The sequence below is a fragment of the Mesoplodon mirus genome (assembly GCF_964341445.2).
Source record: "Mesoplodon mirus genome assembly, chromosome: 6".
NCBI lineage: Eukaryota > Metazoa > Chordata > Mammalia > Artiodactyla > Ziphiidae > Mesoplodon > Mesoplodon mirus.
The window spans coordinates 12,337,605-12,350,335 of NC_138982.1; positions in this window are offsets into that span (position 1 = coordinate 12,337,605).

Consider the following 12,731-nt stretch of genomic DNA (forward strand, 5'->3'; position numbering starts at 1 on the left):
AGACAAAGAGTGTTCAGTATGTGCCGAGACATATTAGATGTTAAAAATAAAGACACAATCCCCCTTCCTCTTTCTCTTCCTCTTTATTTTCCCTTTCCCTTCTAGTCAATTCAGTCCCAAAGACATTTGGTGGCACCAAGCAAAACAGGCATGCATGGAGGGAGGGGAGGAAAGCAGTGGTGTTGGAGCCTCAGCAGAGTGAGGGGACATCTGGGTAGAAGAGTGCAGTGGACTGAACGTGTCCCCCGAAATTGACATATTGAAATTCCAACGCCCAATGTGATGGTATTAGGAGGTGGGGCCTTTGGGAGGTGATTAGGTCATGAGGGTGAAGCCTTCATGAATGGGATTAGTGCCCTTGTAAATAAAAGGGACCCCGGAGAGGTCCCTCACTCTCTTTCCACATGTGAGGACACAGCAAGAAGTCGGCAGTCTGCAAGCTGGAAGAGGGTCCTCACCAGAACCAACCCTGCTGGTACCCTGATCTCAGATGTCCAGTCTCCGGAACTGTGAGAAATACATGTCTGTTGTTTATACGCCACTTAGTCTAAGGCACTTTGTTATAGCAGCCTGAACTAAGACAAAGAGTGACCCATCCTGTGAGGTTGGAGCCTAAGGAAGATGCCACATGGGGAACAGCTGGCTTGCAAAGGGTGTCACAGCCTGAGTGGAGTGAGGACTTCAGTAGAAGCTGCCTCTAGTTGATCAGAAGCAGATGCTCTGAGCCTCCTGCAAGAGTTAATGATTACAGCAGCCCAAGGGCGTTTGAACCAAAGGACAAGCAGACTCTGAAGACCTTGGTTCTTGCCTTAGGCTCTGTGTCTGGCACCTTACTGCCTCAGACTTGTGTAAATGCAGGACACATGTTCCCAGGACAACTCAGCCAAGTTCCAGAAAGGAGAGGTTTTCATGCAAGCTCCTAGGATTCACTCTCTAAAGCCGTTGGTGTAGAGCTAGTTGAAGAGGATTCTGCACTTAAAATGTAAACTCCAAGCAATCTCAGATGGAAAGACAGAATTCTTTGTAATGAGCAGATCAGCAAAGATATCAAGAGTTACTCTTTGTGGGTCAGACAGCATGGGATGAGGGTCACAGGTAAGAAAGCTTCAGAATTAATGACGAAGAACAGATGGACAGGACTGGACAGAACTGTTTTCATCAGTCACACCTGGATAGGGGTTTTAGCAATTTCAGAGATTGGATGACTGTGGAACAGAGTTGTAATATATTTTCTCTGCCATGGTAGAAATGTTCTCTATCTGTACTAATACAGCAGCACTAGCTACATATGGCTACTGAGCACTTGAAATGTGAATAGTGCAACTGAGGATCTGCATTTTTAATTTTACTTAATTTTCATTAATTAAGATATTTCAATAGGCCCATGCAGCTAGTGGCTACCACAGCAGACAGTGCAGCTCTACAGAATTTGTGATCATTGTATAATTGACTGTCGGTGTACTGTGTGAGTTATTTTGGTTGTTTTTAATTGTCTCAGATAATCAAAAAAATATTTCTTGTATAAATAAAAGTCTTAGTTAAAAGAAAAAGAATATCCTATATAGTGTATATGTATTTAGAATATATTTTTTACCAAAAAATGAATTATAGTTCTGCATACTTCTGCAAAGTAACTTTTCCTTTACTTTCTATAGTGTAGATATTTTCCATCCTCCTTCCCTATGTCCTGCCCCCGTCTCCTGTCCCCCATCTAAAAGGCAATCAATCTTTGTAATTTTCAGAAAGAAAAATTCCCTTCTTTTTGTGAACAATTATTTATTAACCATTCTACCACTGGCGAACCTTTAGAATGTCTCCACTCATTTTATTGTGAATATTAAAACAGTTTTGCAACTAGCACCATGGTACATATATCTTTGAAAGCTTTTGCAGTTATTTAGCATATCTATAGAATAAATTCCAAGAAAACAAAATTGCTTGCTCAACTAATATCTACATTTAAAATTTTTTACACTTGATACTAAATTTTCCTCCTTATTAATACCAATTTACTCTTTCACCAAGAGTGTATAAAAAGTGCTGCTTTTTTGAGCATTTGATAACAATGGATAATTTAACTTGAATCTTTTCTAATCTGATTCCTTTCTTTAATAGACTATTTGAACATGACTGTATTTTTACTGGCCACTAATATTTCCTTTTTAATGAATTTTATATTCATTGTTAGACCTGTTTTCTTTTAAAATATTTGTCTCTATACATTGGTAAAAGCTCTTTCCTCATTATAGATAAGCACTATCTGTCTTCTTTTGTGTCACAACTTCTTTTTCCTTTGTCTTAATTTAGGTTGTGTTTTGCAAAACAGAAAACCTTAGTCTTCTAAAATTTCATGGTTTTATTTTTATAACTAAAGTTCTGTTTGTGTGTGACTTTAAATCATATTTTATTTTTTCTAAATGGATATATCATATAGCAATATTCTCAATTTCATGTTACAGTCTACCTAAATACTAGCGGCTTAAGGAATAAATGATCTCCTAAGGACAATAATAATCTCACTTAAGAATTTTGGAGGTAGATAGTACAAGAGCTACATCGTATCATTAAAGACCTATATTCTTTCTATTAGAGTTGCCTTCCTTAGACTATTGGCTTGCTGACTCATTAAGATTGCTGCTATATTTCTAGGCATCATATAATGTTCCAAAAAGGAAGAAGTGGGCAGAAAAATAACAAGCCATATTTGCCCTTGTTAACAGAACAGCAGATAATTTACTGGAAGCCCTAAGAGACTTCTAGTTATGCTTCACTGACCAATCTGAGTTACACGGGGACCCCTAGATACAAAGAAGTTGAGAAAACAAATTAGTTTTAGAATAGACATAAGTCTATAGAATAGACCTATATTCTGCCTGTCATGATTTTAAACATATATCTAAAAACATTTTATATGGATTTTACAATTGCATGCTTCTTCTGCTAGAGCAAATAGACAATTTAACCTTTTGTACTTCTCTTTTTACCCACAACCCACATGTAATTATTTTTGATTTTACAAAAGGTGATCATAATTCTGCATGCTTCTGCAAAGTAACTTGCTTTTCCTTTACCTACTATAATATAGATGTTTTCTAGTCTGTCTGTCCATATATCTATGTATTCTCTCTATTGTCTAAATTACAATTTAATTTTAAGAAAAGAGAATACCATGTGATGTGTGAACCATAATTTATTCATCTCTTCACCATCATTGAGCATTTTACATATTTATTAATAGTCTTTTATGTAAACTCTGCTATTATAAAATTGACCTGTAGACATGAAGTCGAAAGAAGTCATTTTTCTATGTCTCATTTTCTATAACTTCAATGTATGGAGGTTGTACCTGGTCATCTACAAACTGTGCACAATTGAAACTCTGTTTTCTTGTGAGGTTTTGCTCAGGTCATTCATACGTGTGGAAGTGCTTTAAACTACTGTAAAGAATTCTACCAGTATATACCACTGTTGTTGTGATTTTGCAGTCAATCAGTACTTTGGAAACATGGGCAATAGGCTAGGGATCTGCACAAGGATCCCAGGGGGACATGAGTGTAAAGGGCTTATAGGCTACTGGGAAGTTTATGTAAATAAATCAGAGCCAAATTACTGAAGTTTTTGAATGCCGAATTTGGGAACTGGACTTAAAAATAAATCGTATACTATTTTGTCAGCACTGAATAGGAAATTGTTTGCAACACTAGTTGAGCGTTTGTATTGCTGGGAATATTTTTAACAAAGAATGCAGTGGTCCAAGGACACTCCAAGAGATTTTGATTTAATTGAACTGGAATGAGGCCTGGGAATTGATATTTTAAAAAATCTGTCCACATTAAACATTCAGCATGGATTGAAAATGACCCATACAGGATAAAGCTGATTTGTCTATATTTTACACTGCATTTCTCCTACTATTGCTCTTCCTCCTCTCACCATTCTGGATAAAATATTAATTAAGGTTTTTGAGTTCCTATGACTTTATCATCTTAAAAGCCTATTTTGAAATGGTGGGATGTTCCCATCCACGATCAGACCTACTCACTCCTGCTTGATGACCTTGAATCACCAATTCTGGAAGAGGTTTGACCCCATGTATGTGCCTCAGCTTTGCCTGTATATTATCTGTGAAGATGATCAAGATGCAACATACAAATGACCAAAGTGAAGAGATTTCCTGCATGATTCTAAATAATTTTAGATCTCTTAAGTGAGAAATAGCAAATCAGAGGTGGGAATCTATTTTTAATTATATACTTAATCTTTATGTTTGCCTATAATTAACTATTTGATAACACAGTGCTACTCAGTTTCCTTGGAAAAATAGGAATACGTACATTCACTAAATTGATTGAAATTGTGAAGTTATATTTTGTCATCAAAAATAGTAATTACTGAACTTCTATGTTGGGCATAATGCAACCATAGTGGTTTGTTTCTTGCTTGATAGGAAAAATAACATCAAATTTCACCCTCCTGCATACAAAATGAGCACATTTTCTTTTCCAAATTACAGAAAGAACAAAGTGAATATTCAATAGACATTTGTATTTCCATGAGTTTGCTGGTGTAGCTAAGCAGAGCTGATAATGTGAAGTGTTGCTGCCATCTGCAGCATGAAAAACATTAAAAGTGTATGTTATCTGTACATATGTAAATAGGTTTTGAACAACTTGCTTACTTAAGTAAGAATTGTTTAATTTCTCCCTTAGTCTTTCGATGTATTTTCAACTGCTAGCTTTCAATATTACTTAAAAATGTAACATATTTTACATTTTACATCACAAAGTACTTGTGAATATAGTATAGGTACCAAAATGAATCCTGAGATTATTTTTATTGATTATTTGATTATACTACAATTAACTTAAAAAACAATTAAATGATAGACTAAAATAGCCTTTATGATTTATTGATACCAGGAAATATTTTCTAAATCGATTATGTTTGACAAAGTTTTAAAAAAAATTACTCCAATAAAATTTAAACTTTTTCTTGAAGAGATTTTTTTTTCAGGTTTACCCATTACCTACTTAATCTGTTATATAGAATAGTAACCACAGAGACATCCACAAAGATGACACCAGAGGTATATTGTCAATAGATGAAAGATTTTAAGTCGTTGTTTATATGTTGTTTTCCAAATAGAGATAGCTCATGGGGTTGGTGAGAATATTACTTATTCAAGTCTTTAAGAGATGAGAATACTTCTGTCCTAGGTTTCTGAATTCTCATTCTATGTATTTTAAAAGTTCTTCGCCTCTTGCCATTTCTTGGCCACTGATAGTCTCATCATAGAAGGTAGACAAAAAGCTACCAGCTCTGTAGAATTTGGCAAATTACTTGACTTTCCTGAGCATTGTTTTCTTCATCTGTGCTTTTGGGCTTATAATGATCACCTTGTCGTGTTGCATTGAAACTGGATGAGAATTGAGTGTGGCAAGTGTAGCACAATGTCTGAAACAGACCCATTGATATTAGCTTTTATATATTCATAAAACAAATTGTTTCATCATGTTTGGTTTCAGACAAAATGCCATATTTTCATATGTGAAATCTCTTATATTTCTATCGTAACAGATCTTTACAAACCAGATATTTATAATTAAATAGAAAATGCCCAGAAAATGCATTTTCAATTATTTTGATAATATTCAGCAGATAGTCAAAATACTGGTTCAGTCAGCAAGATCTAATGTGTTTTTTCTCCTTTTTTTAAAACATCTTTATTGGAGTATAATTGCTTTAAAATGGTGTGTTAGTTTCTGCCATATAACAAAATGAATCAGCTATACATATACATATATCCCCATATCTCCTCCCTCTTGCGCTCTCCTTTTCCTTAACAAGATTTTAATTACTGTGTTTTTTCTCTTAAAAATAAATCATAGATTCCTTAAATTATTTAATTTAAATTACTTAAATCTGTGATGTCTAAATTTAACACGTGGGCAGTTGGATGAACTATCATGCATGTCACTAAGGACAATGCTCACTTGTTTTTATGGCAAAAAATGTCATAGTATAAGAAATAGACAAAATCCATTGCATTTAGAGAATTTTTATTAAAAAAGCCTTTTTCTTTTTAAGATAATCTGCAGATTCTAAAACAAAATGTTAGGATAAAGGACAAAATCACAGTTTATAGTAAGGGAAATTGCTGAACTTGAGAACTCAAATTATTATAAACAAGAATTTCTTCCCTCTAATTTTAACAATTAAAGATTATGACAGAACTGAAAAATATGAGTAAATTGTGAAGTATTAAAATTTTATGTTATTTCCTAGGTTTATTCTTATTCTGGTTAAAAAAACAACAAATCTAAAATAAATGTATATAAACCTCTAATTAAGGTTCCAAGAAGTCAGAACTTCAGTGAACTGCTATATATGCTGTCTGGGCTATACTTTGATTCTTCAGATCATCTATCAAAACCTCTCTTGTAGTGAAATATAGGTGATTTATCTGGTGAGATGTAGTTTTTTTCCTCCAGAATATTCTGCATAGGGACGAATATTCAAGGTTTTTGTTGATTTGTTTTGTTTTTCCCTGTATCTGTTGGTTCACTCAGACTCAGCTTCTGAGTTCAATCTAGTGTCTAGATAATTTTTCACAGCCCTTAGAGGATGCTTTGGTCAAGTATAGACATAGAACATACATCCAGGAGAAGAAGCTATTCTTTGAATCATGATCTAGTGCTACAATTTAGAGGAGAGCTGAGTGGGAAAGTATGGCCTCGTTGTCCAAGAAAACTATGAACTTACTAGGTGCATCCTGAACTCCTGGGTGCTTTTCATTCTTGGTGCTGAGAATGACGTTTCTCACTTCTGTGCCTTAGCGCTGTGCTCTTGGCTTGGAATGTTCTCCCAGCCATACACTTCCTGGCTTTGACCCCACCTGGTCTGGATGACACACACTCATCTCAGGTATTGTTATCTACTCTCTAGGGGTTCTGACTTCCCACCTTAAATGTATTTAATTCTTTCTCTTTTTGTTCCTTCATGTATATTCTTTTATCATAGCACCTGTAAAACTAAATTGCACCTGTTTTCGTGAGTGGCATGGCCACAATAGAAACTGGGACTTTATCCATGAGTACTTAATATTCCTTACATCCCACAAGCAATCAAATTCCAGGGTTTATCAATTACCCTTCCATACCTTGCTTAGCAAGACTCCATATGATCCAGACTCTGGCCACTTTTCCTACTGCAGCTCAAACCTCTCTTCCTTTGTTTTAATATAGTCCAACTGCCCTGGCTTCCAGCATTTCTCAAACTTGTCCAGCAGCCTCTTGACTCAGAGCCTTTGCACTTGCTTTTCCATCTGCCTGGAACTCTCTTTTCCCAAATATTCTTATGAATTGCTGCCTTATTTCCTTTTGCTGTTCAAAAGTAACAGCAGCTTCATTTATCTCTGTTTTTTTTATCTTGAATTATTTTCTTCATGGTTTTGGGGAATATAAAGTTTTCACCCTCCTGGGAAATAACCACTTGTTCATTATAGCAAAGAATAATAATCAAAACCTGGGCAGGAATATCTTGGAAATATGGTGGGTTCAGTTCCCAACCACTGCAATATAGCAAATGTTGCGGTAAAGTGAGTCACACAAATTTTTTGGTTTCCCAGTGCATATAAAACATACGTTTATACTATATTGTAGTCTAATAAGTGTGCAATAGCATTATGTCCAATAAAACAATGTATATACCTTGATTTTAAAATGCATTATTGCTGAAAATTGCTAACCATCATCTGAGCCTTCAGCGAGTTGTAATCTTTTTGCTGGTAGAGGGTGTTGCCTCAGTGTCTAGGGTTGCCGACTGTTCAGGGTGGTGGTTCCTAAAGGCTGGGATGGCTATGACAGTTTCTTAAAAATAAGACAATGAAGTTTGCCACATCAACTGGCTTTTCCTTTTACAAACGATTTCTCTGTAGCACGCCATGCTATCTGATAGCATTTTACCCCCAGTAGAATTTCTTTCAAAACTGGAGTCAATCTTCTCAAACTCTGCTGCTCCTTTATCAACTAAATTGATGTAACATTCTAAATCCCTTGTTGTTATTTCAACACTCTTCACAGCATCTTCACCAGGAGTAGATTTCATCTCAAGAAACCACTTTCTTTGTTCATCCATAAGAAACTTCCTTAAGCTCCTTATCCCTTAAAGTTTGATTTTGAGATTGGATCAGTGCAATCACATCTTCAGGCTCCACTTCTATTTCTAGTTCTCTTGATGTTTCCACCACATCTGCAGTTAATTACTCCACTGAAGTCTTGAACTCCTCAAAGTCATCCATGAGGCTAGGAATCAACTTCTTCTAAATTCCTGTTAATGTTGATATTTTGACCTCTTCCCATGAATCATGAATGTTCTTAATGACTTTTAGAATGGTAAATCCTTTCTGGAAGATTTTCAATTTACTTTGCCCAGATTCATCAGAGGAATACACTATCTGTGGTAGCTACAGACTTATGAGATGTATTTCTTAAAGAATAAGACTTGAAAATTGACATGCCTTCTGATCCATGGGCTGCAGAATGGATGTTGTGTTAGCAGACCTGAAAACAACACTTATCTCATTGTTCATTTCCATCAGAGCTCTTGGGTGACCAGGTGCATTGTCAATGAGCAGTAATCTTTTTTTCTGAGTAGCAGGTCTCAACACTGGGCTTAAAGTATCCAGTAAACCATGTTGTAAAGAGATGCGCTGTCATCCAGGCTTTGTTGTTCCATTCATAGAGCACAGGGTGAGTCGATTTAGTATAAGTCTTAAAGGCCATAGAATTTTCAGAATGGTAACTGAGCACTGGCTTCAACTGAAAGTCACCAGCTGCCTTAGCTCCTAACAAGAGAGTCAGCCCGTCTTTTGGAGTTTTGAGCCAGGCATCGACTCCTCCTCTCTAGCTGTGAAAGTTCTAGATGACATCTTCTTCCAGTATAAGGCTGTTCTGCCTACATTGAAAATCTGTTGTTTAGTGTAGCCATCTTCATTAATGATCTTAGCTAGGCCTTATGGATAACTTGCTGCAGCTTCTACATCAGCACTTGCTGCTTCACCTTGTACTTCTATGTTTTAGAGATAGTTTCTTCCTTTAAACTTCATGAACCAACCTCTGCTAACTTCAGACTTTCCTTTTGCATCTCCCTCACCTCTCTCAGCCTTCATATAATGAAAAAGAGTTAAGGCCTTGCTCTGGATTAGGCTTTGGCCTAAGGGAATGTTTTGGGTGGTTTGATCCTCTGTCCAGACCACTAAAACTTTCTCCATATCAGCAGTAAGGCTGTTTTGCTTTCTTCTCATTCATGTGTTCACTGGAATAGCACTTTTAGTTTCCTTGAAGAACTTTTCCTTTGCATTCACAACTTCACTAACTGGTGTAAGCGCCTAGCTTTCAACCTACCTCGACTTTCCACATGCCTTCCTTGCTAAGCTTAACCATTTCTAGCTTTTGATTTGAAGTGAGAGATCTGCAACTCTTCCTTTCACTTGAACACTTAGAGGCCATTATAGGGTTATTAATTGGCTTAATTTCAATATTATTATGTCTCAGGGAAAAGGGAAGCCTGAGGAGAGGGAGAGAGATGGAAGAACAGCCTGTCGGTTGGATCAGTCAGAACACAAGCAACATTTATCGATTAAATTTGTCATCTTATATGGACCCTGTTCATGGTGCCCCAAAACAATTAACAATAGTAACATCAAAGATCACTAGTCCCAGATCACTACAATAAATGTAATAATAATGAAAAAGTTGGGAATATTATGAGAATTCCCAAATTATGACACAGGGGCATAAACTGAGCAAATGCTGTTGGAAAAATGACACCAATAGACTTGCTCAACATAGGGTTGCCACAAACCTTCGATTTGTAAAATATACAATAAAGTGAAGTGAAATAAAATGAGGTATGCCTGTATTAAACTTGTTTAATCAGTCTGATTGATTACAAAAGTGCACACACTTCTGAAGGGAAATCAGCAACATCCCCTGCAATCAACTCCTGAAAATCAGACTGAAAATCAGATAATCAGCAACAGCTTCCATCCAGTGAACAGATGTCTGAGAGTCAGCCAGTCAGCAACAGTCTTACTCTGGTAAACCTGTTTCCATAGCTAAAGCCAATACTCCAGATTCTAAACTCCACACTTTTCCAAAACCCTTTGTAAGTTCTCTGCTTGTAAACTGTCTTATAAGCTCAGCCCTCCCTTGCCTTAGCAAGAAATACATTCAGTTTATTATTTTAGATATTGAGTAATAGACTTTATCAGTATTTATGATCACCTATAATTACATGATATTTTTGTTACCTGTTGGTTTATTATTTATCTGCATTAGGATGTAAGCTCTAAGAGGGCAAGTACTTTATTGCTTTGTTCACTGCTGCAACTTATTATTATTATTATTTTTTGCGGTACGTGGGCCTCTCACTGTTGTGGACTCTCCCGTTGCGGAGCACAGGCTCCAGACGCACAGGCTCAGCGGCCATGGCTCACGGGCCCAGCCGCTCCGTGGCATGTGGGATCTTCCCAGACCGGGGCATGAACCCATGTCCCCTGCATCGGCAGGCAGACTCTCTACCACTGCGCCACCAGGGAAGCCCTGCTGCAACTTATTGATGACATAGGTGCCTAGCACATAATATGAACTTTACAAGTATTTGTTGAATGCATCTTTAGAGTAGGAATAATGGCCACTTAGCATAATATCCCCACTGCTAATACAGTACCTAGTACACAGAAGTAATTCCATAAAGTATTATTTAGATGAATGAATGAATTCATTGTCCATGCAGGTTTCAAAATATTTGTTAGGGATATCTTTGAAGTAAACCAGAGATTACTCAGATCTCTGTGGGTCCATATAGTTCTCATAAACTCATCTCTCTCTCCAGAAATACACTAGATGAAAAGATGCCCACCTGCCTATTTGACATCTCCTTTTGGAAGACTTAGAGGCATTACTGGTTTAATGTGTTTAAAACTGAACCCACACTCTTTCTTTACCACCAAACCAGATCCTCTTCTAATATTCTCTCTGTCACTAAATGTTATAGGCCAGAAATCCCCTTTCTCCCTTGAACGTCCATTTTCAACCCAGCATCAAGTAAGGGTGATTTTACCTCCCAAATATATCTTGAATCTGCTGACTTCTTTCCCTTTACATGAGCATCACGTTAATCCGAGTTACCATTGGCTGTCGTCTAAACTACTTTAGTAACACTAATTGGTCCATGAGCACCTTCTCGAGGCCTCTCACCAATCTAACCTTTCATCAGTCAACTCTCTCCTTATAAACTTTTGTCAGATGGTTTGCTAATAGAAGAGAGTTTAAAATCTTCAACATGGCCTCCAGACTCCATTCATTCTCATCTTGTACCACATTCCTCTTCATTGTCTGAACTTCCGTCACTGGCTTTCTTTAAGTCACTTGAGATTATCATGTGCTCCTTTTCCTCCATCAGAAAGCTTTGCAAATGTTAGTACCTCAGCCTAAAACATTCTTCCTCCTGCTCTGACTTATTCTACACATACTAAATCCACCATCATTCCCTCACTCCCTGACCAAGTCAACTACCCCTACCTTACTGAGAACCTTGTCTATCTCCTGTAAACACTTCTCATGTTGAAAATCTAAGTTCTGTTTGTGTCATTATTGGATTAATAACCATCTCTTTAACTAAACTATAAGCTTCATGAGGTGGGGGCACTCTATTTTTGGCATATAGGAGGGAGTCAAGAAGTATTTATTAAATTAATGAAAAAATGAATGAAAGGGAAGAATTTGAATCTGGTCGAGACTTTCCCAGCATATTTCAGAGTAAACAGGGTTGGAACCTGTGTTCTGATAGCATAGTGGGCCAAGGAAAGGCAGTGAGGAACAATGTCATTCTAGAGCTGCTTTCTTTTCATTAAAATTTTCACTGAAAAGCAAGAGTCTCCCTAGTCTTTTGTGGGCTCATGTTTGGTGGTAAAGACAAAAGTGGTACATAGAAGACATTCAAAGATCAATTTCATCTTTAACAAAGAAGGAGAGAAAGGATGGGTCCTAATTTGTTGGAGTGAGCAAATACTGTAGCAGGTTTTCATTTAATACGGCCAACTTTAAAATGAGTGTTATATTCTAAGAAGGATTTTGATTCTTGGGGAGTCTCCATTAGATGTAGGTATTAAGTAGCTCTTTTCACTAGTTTTAGGGTTCATTTAAATATTTTAAAAATCCAAAACATTGTCATATTAAAAGGCAGTATTTACAAATGGTGTTTTCTTTCTCCAATTCTTGCCTCACTGTGAAAGTCTCAACCACTGCTGTGCTGCTGCTGTAACATCAGTTACAAAAATCTTTCATTTTGGAAATCAAAGTAAAGGACAAGAAAAAGCTATGAAAGCAGGATCATCTTTAGGGAGAACATTTGGGACATGGGGGGCAGGGTAGCATGGGGAAAGAGAGGTTGCCAGGCAGCCTTCCACATACTGCCTGATTTTTCTTTGTTTTACTTCATTTTGTTACCCCACTAGAAAGTCACAGCGAGCATAGTGTCTGGCATGTAGTAAGCCCTCAGAAAACCTTAGCTATCTTCTCCATTTTATTCGTTAATAAGCATCAACTTAAAAATGGCCATTTCCTTTAGCTGGCTGTAAATGACCATAAATCACACACATATTAGTTAAAATAGATAAAGGAGAATTGGAGGACACTCTGCACTCCCCTAAACCATCACCACAGCTC